Source organism: Cyprinodon tularosa, unplaced genomic scaffold (assembly GCF_016077235.1).
Source record: "Cyprinodon tularosa strain WSP-4 unplaced genomic scaffold, ASM1607723v1 ctg249, whole genome shotgun sequence".
Lineage (NCBI taxonomy): Eukaryota > Metazoa > Chordata > Actinopteri > Cyprinodontiformes > Cyprinodontidae > Cyprinodon > Cyprinodon tularosa.
In genome coordinates, this window is record NW_024038924.1 from 1,130,608 (window position 1) to 1,140,412 (window position 9,805).

The 9,805-nt window shown below is 36.4% G+C and overlaps 1 protein-coding gene across 6 annotated transcripts in view; it reads right to left on the reverse strand.

The window, feature by feature from the left end:
* Nucleotides 1-3,773, reverse strand: part of wdfy3 (WD repeat and FYVE domain containing 3) — a 139,613-nt gene extending 135,840 nt beyond the window's left edge. For all 6 annotated transcript variants that reach the window (XM_038288125.1, XM_038288124.1, XM_038288121.1 and 3 more), the window contains exon 1: nucleotides 3,531-3,773. The gene's annotated coding sequence lies outside the window, so the exon portion shown is untranslated. The remainder of the gene's footprint in view (nucleotides 1-3,530) is intronic.
* Nucleotides 3,774-9,805: the final 6,032 nt, after the last annotated feature.

The following is a 9,805-nucleotide window of genomic DNA, read 5'->3' on the forward strand; positions in this document are numbered from 1 at the left end:
TAGAGATTAGTTAATTCAATACTTTGCTTTACAAAAAGAAGATTAGAAATGGACCAAAACTCTATAGCCGCTTTTCCAGTGAAAGTCCTGAGATTTAAAACCCAAGACTTTCAATGGGTGATGAAAAAGGGGCTTAACCTGTGTTGCTTTTTTGTTTTTTAACCTGCCTATTCGAAATGCTCAAATGTTACTTCAGAGTTGGTCTAGGCCAGCTTACTTCATTCCCTTTTTTTCAAAGCTGAGGCTATGAAAGTGCAGAAACAGGAAAGAGAAAAAGAAAGTTCATGAAATCAGAGCCTCCTACTTTCAGTACAAAAACACAGTGACTCTGCTGTCATTTCACACACAGCTCTCTGTGCAGAAATAAACTCAATTTAAGTATAAAGTTACAACGAGGCGGAACAAGAGTTAGAACAGAGCATCGTGCAAACTCCTCCAAATTTCTCAACATTAACCACCACTTCAGATAATCTGGTTTTCATATTAGATCTGACTTCAAATGATTATCACGGTGGAACGTGCCGACCACAAGTTAACTGCATTTTGTCGGGCTTCCATCCATATTCTCAGTCTACATGGACCCTTCTTCTATGCACATATGCAACCTTTATCCTGAGGGGATTAAAGGTAAATAGGTTCAGCAGGTATGCATGTGTTAATGTAAGGAAAGGTAGTAGCTGCAGAAAACTGATACCAAGAAGGGCTTAAACCTAATTTATGTTTAACTCAAACCCTTCCTTGGGGTGTGGGTCTGAAAAGTGCTACAGCAAGAAGAGGAATGACAAGGTCTCATTTTCCACATAATTTCCTGGTAAACGGACAAGTGGAAACGGTATTTCAGGAATGTTATCTTAATCATAGACGATTTAATGAGTAAACGATCAGAATCTTAAAGAGTCCAAATGTATCTTAGGCTCCAATAATATCAAGGTTTGGTTAGAATATGCAAAACATATGCCTTAAAGTATCTCTTCCTAAATGCCAGTGGAAATGTATTACCTGCAGCTGCTTCACTTCAAAACTCAGACAGATGTCAGTATCTTTTGGCCAATATTAGCGTTTTTTTTCCTTGTATCAGCATCAGTCAATAAGTGGACACATTTGCCAATTATATTAGTATATCAGTGCATTCAAGCAGCCATTACTTGCGATGACGTGAAGTGCTTGCATTGTGGCTCCCTTCATTTTCCATTGGTTGTATTTTTTTATTTATTAATACATTTCTGTTTTAATTCAAACTCCTGACAATTGTTATCTGATTTTATATCATGTAAATAGTAGAAAAAATAATATCAGCTTTAAAATTCACCACAAAAGAAGAGGCAGCACATCTCTGGGTTCAGTTAGACTTGTAAAGGTTGATCTCTACTTCAGAATACAGCAGACAAATAATAGTTTTCCTCACAAACTTTTAAATGTCAGTCTAACGCATTTCAAGGCTGTTTTTATTATTAAATCAAAACATGAGAGGGATTTTAGTCAAACCTTCTATGTTGATTCATACAGAATCATGATCTACGTGAGACTTTTCTCTTTCTTCATTTAGATTTTTTACCATATTTTTAACCCAACACATTTGAATAGATATCACAAAGTGTTACATCATTTTGCATTTCCAGATTTTATTTTCGGTGATCCAAGAGAAGCAACTGTTGCTATGCTTCTACATTTGAGAAAGGGGATTCACAGGTGGCATTCCCACTTCTGAGGTGGCTAGGTTTGAGCTAAATCACTTTAAGGTCAGACTGGGCAAGGCTCAGAGAAATTAGTTTAAAAAAGACATGAGTTTTGTTTAAGACACCAAAAGCCTCAGATGTTGGCATCCTAAATGTTAAAGGTCGGGGATAGTAACAGTAAGATGAGGACCGAGAAAGCCTAGCTTGTTTGAGGGAAATAGGAAGAAGTTTGCCTCTGTCAAAAGCTAACACTTAATTAGGTTGGCAAAGCTGAATTTTAAATAACCATGAGAATTATTAAGAAGATAAAAGGGCAAAAAAAAAAAAAAAATCACATAGCAACTATAAAGTTTGGTGGTGGATGTGTGATGATATGGGCTTGTTTTGCATCCACAAAGCCAGGGCACTTTGAGTCACAGCAGATTTGTCTGTGTGCAGCTGTATTCCAGAGTCAAATGTGGGGCCATCTGTCTCAGAGTGAAAGAGTGAAATCCTGGCTCAAACTGGGTCATGCAAGCAACCAGATAAAAGTGCTTTCAAAAGCCATTGACAGTTATTAATGTAAAATAATAACACAAGAATAACAGAGTAATGACACTTTGGAAGATGCCATTCCTGTCTTTGACACTTTGATCATTTTGGAACCTGCAGAGAATTATTCTATTAACTACAGAATTATTCATTGGGGTTATTTCTATTACGTTCATAAATTTCACTATTTTTTATTAATCCAAACACAAATAGATTCAACTACTTCAACAAATGCATTAATAAGGTATAGAATCATCAAAAAGGGGACATATTGGAAACAAACAGTTTTTATTTTACTTTTTAAAATAAAACAATCAGAAATCATTTATTTTAAGCAAGGGTGTTCCCTGTTTTAAGTTAAAAAAAAATATTCCACAGAAACTGAATGAATAATAAACATCAAAAATAAATAAATAAACAAATAAGTTAGAGATCAATTGCTTATATGTTATTTGGTGATGATTTGGAATCACAATTTTCCATAAAGCAGATCAAAATCTCAGCCCTTTAAACACTGTGGGTGGCCCAATTAAAAGCATACACAGATGATGAGAATCTAAAGTGACTTTAATGTTTTTAAAGGTTTAAATCGTTTGGTTTGACATTGAACATCAAATAGATTATAGCAGCCAGGGAGGAGGTTGCTGTTTGCTCATTAAATGGTGTGCAGTCATCCAGATAGTCGGCCCTGCACCCAGAAACAATACCCTGATCCCAAACACTCTTGCACCTCTGACCTACAGCATGCATCAGGGATTATAACCACCAAGAAAATGCGAAACATCAAAAATAAACATTTCCCAGCCCTGGATGCTTGAGGAGTCGGCTCTTTAGCCATGATTTCCTAATGTTGACGAGTAAAAATATCCAACGCCGAATCATAACAGAACCTGTCAAGGTTATGCATGTCAGTGTCCTTGTTTTTATTCCGTTGAAGTCATTTTTTCTTTATTTTTTTTTATTGCCATCAATTCAAATGAAAAATCGCATGATATTTAGCCATATTCCCAGTTATCCGTGCTAGCTCCCAGAAGCTAACCAGCTGATCGCACTAGCATCAGAGCGACAACTGTCAAACTAAACCGTGTCGTCTTAACATGAATGGATTAGAAAATATTGCAAAATAAAGATATAAGCTAACAGTGTGCGTAACAGTGCGGCAGAGGGGTTCGTAAAGTCGCTATAAATGATATGAATGTGACGCTTAGAGCGGCTGAACCGTTACTAGTGCCGTTTAACTGGCGTGATGTACATTCCAGTGTGTGCTAACTGTGCTAAGCAGGCTAAGCTAACTAGCCGCTCCAGTGTATCCAGTCTACTCACCAGCGAGTGGAGTCCTGTGCTGAAATAGTTCGGTGGGAACGTTGGCGATCTGCTCCAATGTGTCACTTAGGTCGCTCGCTCCGTGTACATCCATATGTCTCAGACGATGCGTAAATCTAAAATTGGTGAGCGCTTCCTCTCCTTCCTTCTACCGGTGGCCATTTTTCCTCAGGATCCATATAAAGCGGAGTCCGTCCCGGTAGCGATGAGGTCCCAGCGCCGAGTTTCCTCCAAACAGCATCCTCCTGCCAGCTGCAGCGGGCAGCCACATCTGCAGCACAAAGCTGACATCTGTTGGATGAACGGAGGAAGGCACTCAATGACTTGCAGAAATAGACACATTCAAAATATCTATCTGCTTTCTTGGACTAGATATAGTTTCATCTCAGAAAACTAAATTTACATTAAAAAAATCATTATTGTTGTTTTCTAACTATATATATATATATATATATATATAGGCAGCATGGGATTCACTTCCACTATATCAGCTGTATCTGTCTATAAATCCAGAGGAAACTAACCTATTATAGACTGCAGGCTTGTCTTAACATAAGACATAAGAACCTGGAAGATTTTACACATTATGCTTCTGAATGCAGACAAAACAGATTTATTTTTCTTCAAACCAGATTCTCTGAAAAAGAAGCTGATTAGTCAGTCGCTTCATTTGGATGAAATTAAACTGATCTCAGATAATAAAGTGAAAAATCTTTGATCAGGACCTGTCATTTAAACCCCATGTCAAAGAGGCTTCTAGAATTTCCTTTTTTCATCTGTGGAATATTGCAAAAATTTGAAATATCCTGTCCAGGGGTGATGCTGAGAAACTAGTCCATGCATTTGTTACTTCAAGGCTGGACTTTTGTAATTCTTTACTATCAGGAAGTCCACAAACTGTAGTTAAAAGCCTTCATCTGATCTAAAATGCTGCAACCAGAGTTCTGATGAAAAATAAAAAGGGAGATTATATCTTTCCTATCTTAGCTTATCTTCACTGGCTTCCTGTTAAATCCAGAGCATAATTTAAAATCCTCCTTCTCACATATAAAGCCTCCTTCTCACATATAAATGGCCAAGCTCCATCTTATATCAGAGATCTTCTCCTTATAGTTAGAGTGGCTATAGTTATAGCTAGCCTGAGCAATCTCTATATTTATGCTGCTACAGGCTTAGACTGCTGGAGGACATAGGGGCCCCTTCTGCTTCATTTTAATATCTCACTCTAAAGAATCTGTTAGTTCAATCTCTAATGCTAAGCTCTCTCTGCTTTTTCTCATAGTAGCCTTGCCTTGTCTGTTCCTGTTTGGCTGTGATCCCATCCTGCAGAGAAATATCAGCTGTGCTGCTGCCATCAACGCCTTTGTTAATAGATGTTTGAGCTCAGCCTGTTTTTCAGTGTAGTCCCGTTTCTCTGACTGTGACTGGCTGGATGTACTCTTTCATCCTCTGACATGGGAGCGGGCTCTGAGCGTGTCTGCCTAGCTTTGTATTTCCTGGACGGGGCCGCCTGTGGAGCTGGTTGGCAGTTGCCTTTTGTATTTCTGCTTCTTTCTGTATGTCTGCTTCTGTCTCCTTAAACCCCAGTCGGCCTCGGCAGATCACACAACCTGTGGTTGAGTGAGCCTGGTTCTGCTGGAGGGTTCTTCCTGTTAAAAGGGAGTTTTTCCTCTCCACTGTTGCTACAAGCATGCTTGGTGTGAGGGATTGCCTTCAAGTCAATGAATCGAAGCAATCAACTGGTTTTCCTTAGATAGAAAACTTTGAATCAATTTAACTGTATGATCTGGTTGAATTGTAAAGTGCATTGAGATGACTTGTGTTGGGAATTGGCGCTATATAAATAAACTGAATTGAATTGAATAATTTAAATTCAGCAAATTATGCAAGCCAAGGAATTGTTTATAAAACGGTGAGAAAATATTTAAAATAATATGACATGAAGAAAAATAAGAACATGAAAGAGACATGTTTGGAATTTTGTTAAATATTTAAAGGTAAATCATTGTTATGAAAAGTGAAATTTAAAACAATCTGGTTGTGAAAGGTGTCAGAAGGACCTGTCAACATAAACCTTTAAAACTTTTACAGAATATATCCAGTTAACAGTAAGTTAAAGGAGTTGAGGGTATATATCCCATGTTTGATGGAAGATGGTTTCACAATGAGGACTATTTACAGTACACAGTTAAGGAATAATAAATAATAGGGATTTTGTCCCTTTTTGGTGACTAAATACTTCATATCCAGTAATGCAAGGACTTTATAAAATAATTGCCTACCTGGTAATGAAACTTAAGAGAACCTTCAATCTGGAAGACTCTTATCAGCATCACCTGAGCCACCTGTGATGTCCCATGTTCAGTTCCAGCCAATCAACTCGAGGGCCGCACCTTCACTGAAGCCAATCATTTTGCAAGATCCCCTTCATTTATCTCCTAGCCTAGCTTCTCTCTCCCGCACTGAAGTGAAATTTCACTCACCTCCACCCCATCTCCTCCCTCATTCTCAGTCCCACTCACTCTATGGCTTATTTCACCACAAGTGTCCGGGTCCTGACTGAAGACTACTCTAATCCTTTTCTAGGTTACTCATCCTAGCAAATGTTGATTCACAGCATCAAAGTCTTCTGCATGGGCCTGAACGTCAAATAACTTATTTGATTTATGTCTACTTCTGTCTCATTGAACCCAAGTCAGCCTAAGCAGACAGCCGCTCACACTCAGCATGGTTCTGCTGGAGGTTTTTTCCAGTTAAAAGTGAGTTTTCCTCCCCACTGTCGCTACATGCATGCTCAATGTGAGGGATTGCAGAGAATCAATGAGTCCTTGCAATCAGCTGGTTTTCTTTTGATAAATTTATTATGAATATGATTGTGTTACCTGTATAAATAAATATAATATTATTCTAACTGCAGCTTTTCTCTGTGTGAGTTTCTTCATGTTGAAATAAGGTTTAAGCAAAATATTCTTTAAGAACAGGAAGTTGTAAATGCGGCTTCCAATGATCCTAGAAACAAATTGGAGTCAAGTAAACACTTGAAACTAATTAAGCAAATGTCCTCAACTGTTCTTACACACTTTTTGCTCTGTGAGAGGAGGCATCCTGCTGACGGAGAACACACTCTTTAAGGAACATTTAGTAAAAAAATCTATGTCTATCTATGTGATAATCCATAATTGTTTCTTTCATGGTTTGTAAACATTGGGCTGATGGAGCCTGGTTGAACACTAATGAGGTCTTTTCTATGTTAATCTAAAATTTTTTTACACTCATCCACTTGTATTATGGGAAAAAAAACTAATATTATTTGTAAGAGAATGTGGCCATTTTTCGACACTGAAATATAAAGCAAAATACAGGAAATGTGTTGTATTACCAAATTCTTTGGTTGTATAAAAACACATATTCATAATTCTTTTTAAAAATGACATGAACACATGGAGCGATACAAATATGATAAAGAAAAAACTAAGAAAAGACGAGTTTGCTAAATTCTAGATGCAGAGAAGGATTTTTAAGGTGCAAAGTACAGGAAGTATGATTGTGTAAGAAGAGGTGGAGGCTCCATGCAAAATGGTCTAATTATAGCCCTTAGTTCTTGTCCACAGCTCCCCAGACCTTTTTATAAACCTTTTCTATTGTGGCTATGAAAGGAGCTCTGGACTGCTCTGCTGATTTCTAACAGCCTTTAACCTGAGTAAGACTTGCCTTACCTTACCTTACCCAAAATGTAGCTAATGACTGAAGCCGTCCTTTACACAAACCAAAACATTTAAAGTTGTGTACATCTGCATGTATCACGCAGTGCAGGTGAAGAACTATTGTTACTGCAAATAGCTTTAGTGTTCCTTTTTCTCTCATAATATTTTCCATAGTTTCAGTGAGGTGGACTTTGCTTATATGTGATGTTCTGCAAATGATTATGGGATTCGAACCTGTGAGGGACCTCACAAGCTCCCTATGCTAAACATTGAAAGGAAGCATGCATGCTCCTTTTGCTTCCTGCTTCCTTACTATAAGTATTATTAATTAGGACTTATGTTGAACACTCCTCCACTTTGCATAAAGAGTATTTACCGATTAGAAACAAAGCCTAGTGTGGGGGTAAATTATGTAAGGGTCAATGGAATAGAAATAGACAAGGACAGTGAGAAAGTGGTGAGGTGAGGGGTATGGGTGACAAATAAGTGTGTGGGGGGGGGACTCTCAGACCTTAATTTGCAGTTTTCAATGACTTTCAATACTGTAACACTGGCTTTTTTAGTATTATTAAGTTTGAATCCAGAAATCTTTATTTCCTTTTATTTTTGTTTTTTATTTTTAAAGCTTCATACTTTTTACTTTTATTTGAATAAAAATATGTTAAAGTATCACTAATTCTGGCTGCTCCATCCAATATAAGTAACTTCACTTAATGAAAACAAGCTTGTTCTAAACTTGTACTCAAGACTAAGTGAACATATGGTAAACAGTATATTGTAACTTAACCTATTGCATACAGTAAATATTGATTCTGTAAGTTTTATAGCTTATAAAAAATGTATTCAGTTTTATGATTATGTGTATTTACTAAATAAGTTACTTAAGTAAGTAACTTATTTTATTATAAGTACTTGAGTAGCGTTTTTACAAAATACTTAAAAAAAATCTTAATTGAGTAATTTCTTCAAAGGCTACTTTTTACTTAAGTAAAAGTATGATGAAGTAGTGCTATACTTAAATGCTGTTTTTTTTGGGTGCTCTACTCACATCTGATTAGAAGTAAGAATAAAATGAGTAAGCTGATTTTTGGTCATTTATTATTATATTTTAATATGAGCAATATTTTTCATCCATATTTCAGTAAAAATATGATTTTTATAATAGAAAAGGAATTTTTTGTCAGTTTTTAAATCCTTTTTTTGGTAATATTATTTTATGACCTGCTGCCGGGTGGAGCAGTTGGTGGCACTGGTGCCTGGCAGTGCAGACGTCCTCAGGAAAAGGAAGCAGGGACCCTAAAGGGTTGGAAGCTGCAGAGCCAGCTCCAATGATTCACGTGTGGAGGATGATTGTATAGATAAATTGACACAAAAAACGACAAATATAAAATAAAATCAAATATAAATAAAACCGAAAAGTGAAAAATCTTTTAAAAATACATTATTAAGTGATGATAATGTATTAAAAATAACTACCGTAGGTATATCAAAGGTTAATATTTTACTGCTTTAAAGGACCTATTTTTAGATATTTCAATCATGTGTTCCATAAAGTTTGAACTTAGGTTTAATACAAATGTAAATCAAAATCCTGTTTAATTTTAAAGCTTATTAAATCCAGCAAGTTCGTTAAAGAAAAAAATAAATAAATACAATATAGAAGACATTCAAAACACATTTGAAAGCTCTCATAAAATAGAAAAGATATATAAGAACATGTCATCTTATAACTAGTACTATTGAAAATAATGTTAATAAAACGAGAAAACAAAAATGCTGACTATGTTGACTGGCAGTATGCTGGCTGGATCTCCTCAACATTTCAACATTTTAGGCAACTTAAACCAGCTGATTTAGATGGAATTATTTTACAAGACACATTTTGCTCACCAGAGGGTGCTCTGGTTTAGCATTTCAGTTTATCACTTTGGGATGAGCAGATGCTTCAGGAGCCATTTCCAGGGGCGGATCTAGAAAAATATTTATGGGGTGGCGAGAGGGGGGCATGAATTATTTGAAGGGTGGCATTATATGACATTTGTTTACACTGAATTTAATAGTTTTGTGAGAATAGTATGTACAGTAAGTGTTTAATGTGAAACAGTTCATATTAGAAATACATTGTACAATGTGATATGACTTAATACGAGAAAGAAGAATTATAACACTACTTCTAGAGGGGCATTATCATAGGAAAGGTATGGCGTCGTAGATGTGTGAGATTGACTGTCAGAGAGGCAGCTTTGCAGCATTTGCACAAGAAGAAACTATAGAAAGAAAAACGTACCCATCAGAGATCTATGGACTGAGCTGTACTAAAGTGAGCAGAACTACACATTAGATAAATGGGTCAAGGCACACAAACAAGGTATCGGACATCTATGTATTGTTTACTCTGAACATACATTTACCCCATTTGTTCCTGAGTAACTTGACATACAGCAGTTAAGGCAATATGAAAGGGACATTTCATGCATGTAAATATGCTGTGGATAGAGCTGCTGTATCAACAAATCAACAAAAAGGCAAGTACTGTATGTTACATCAAAATCTCCACAAATCTGAAAAGAA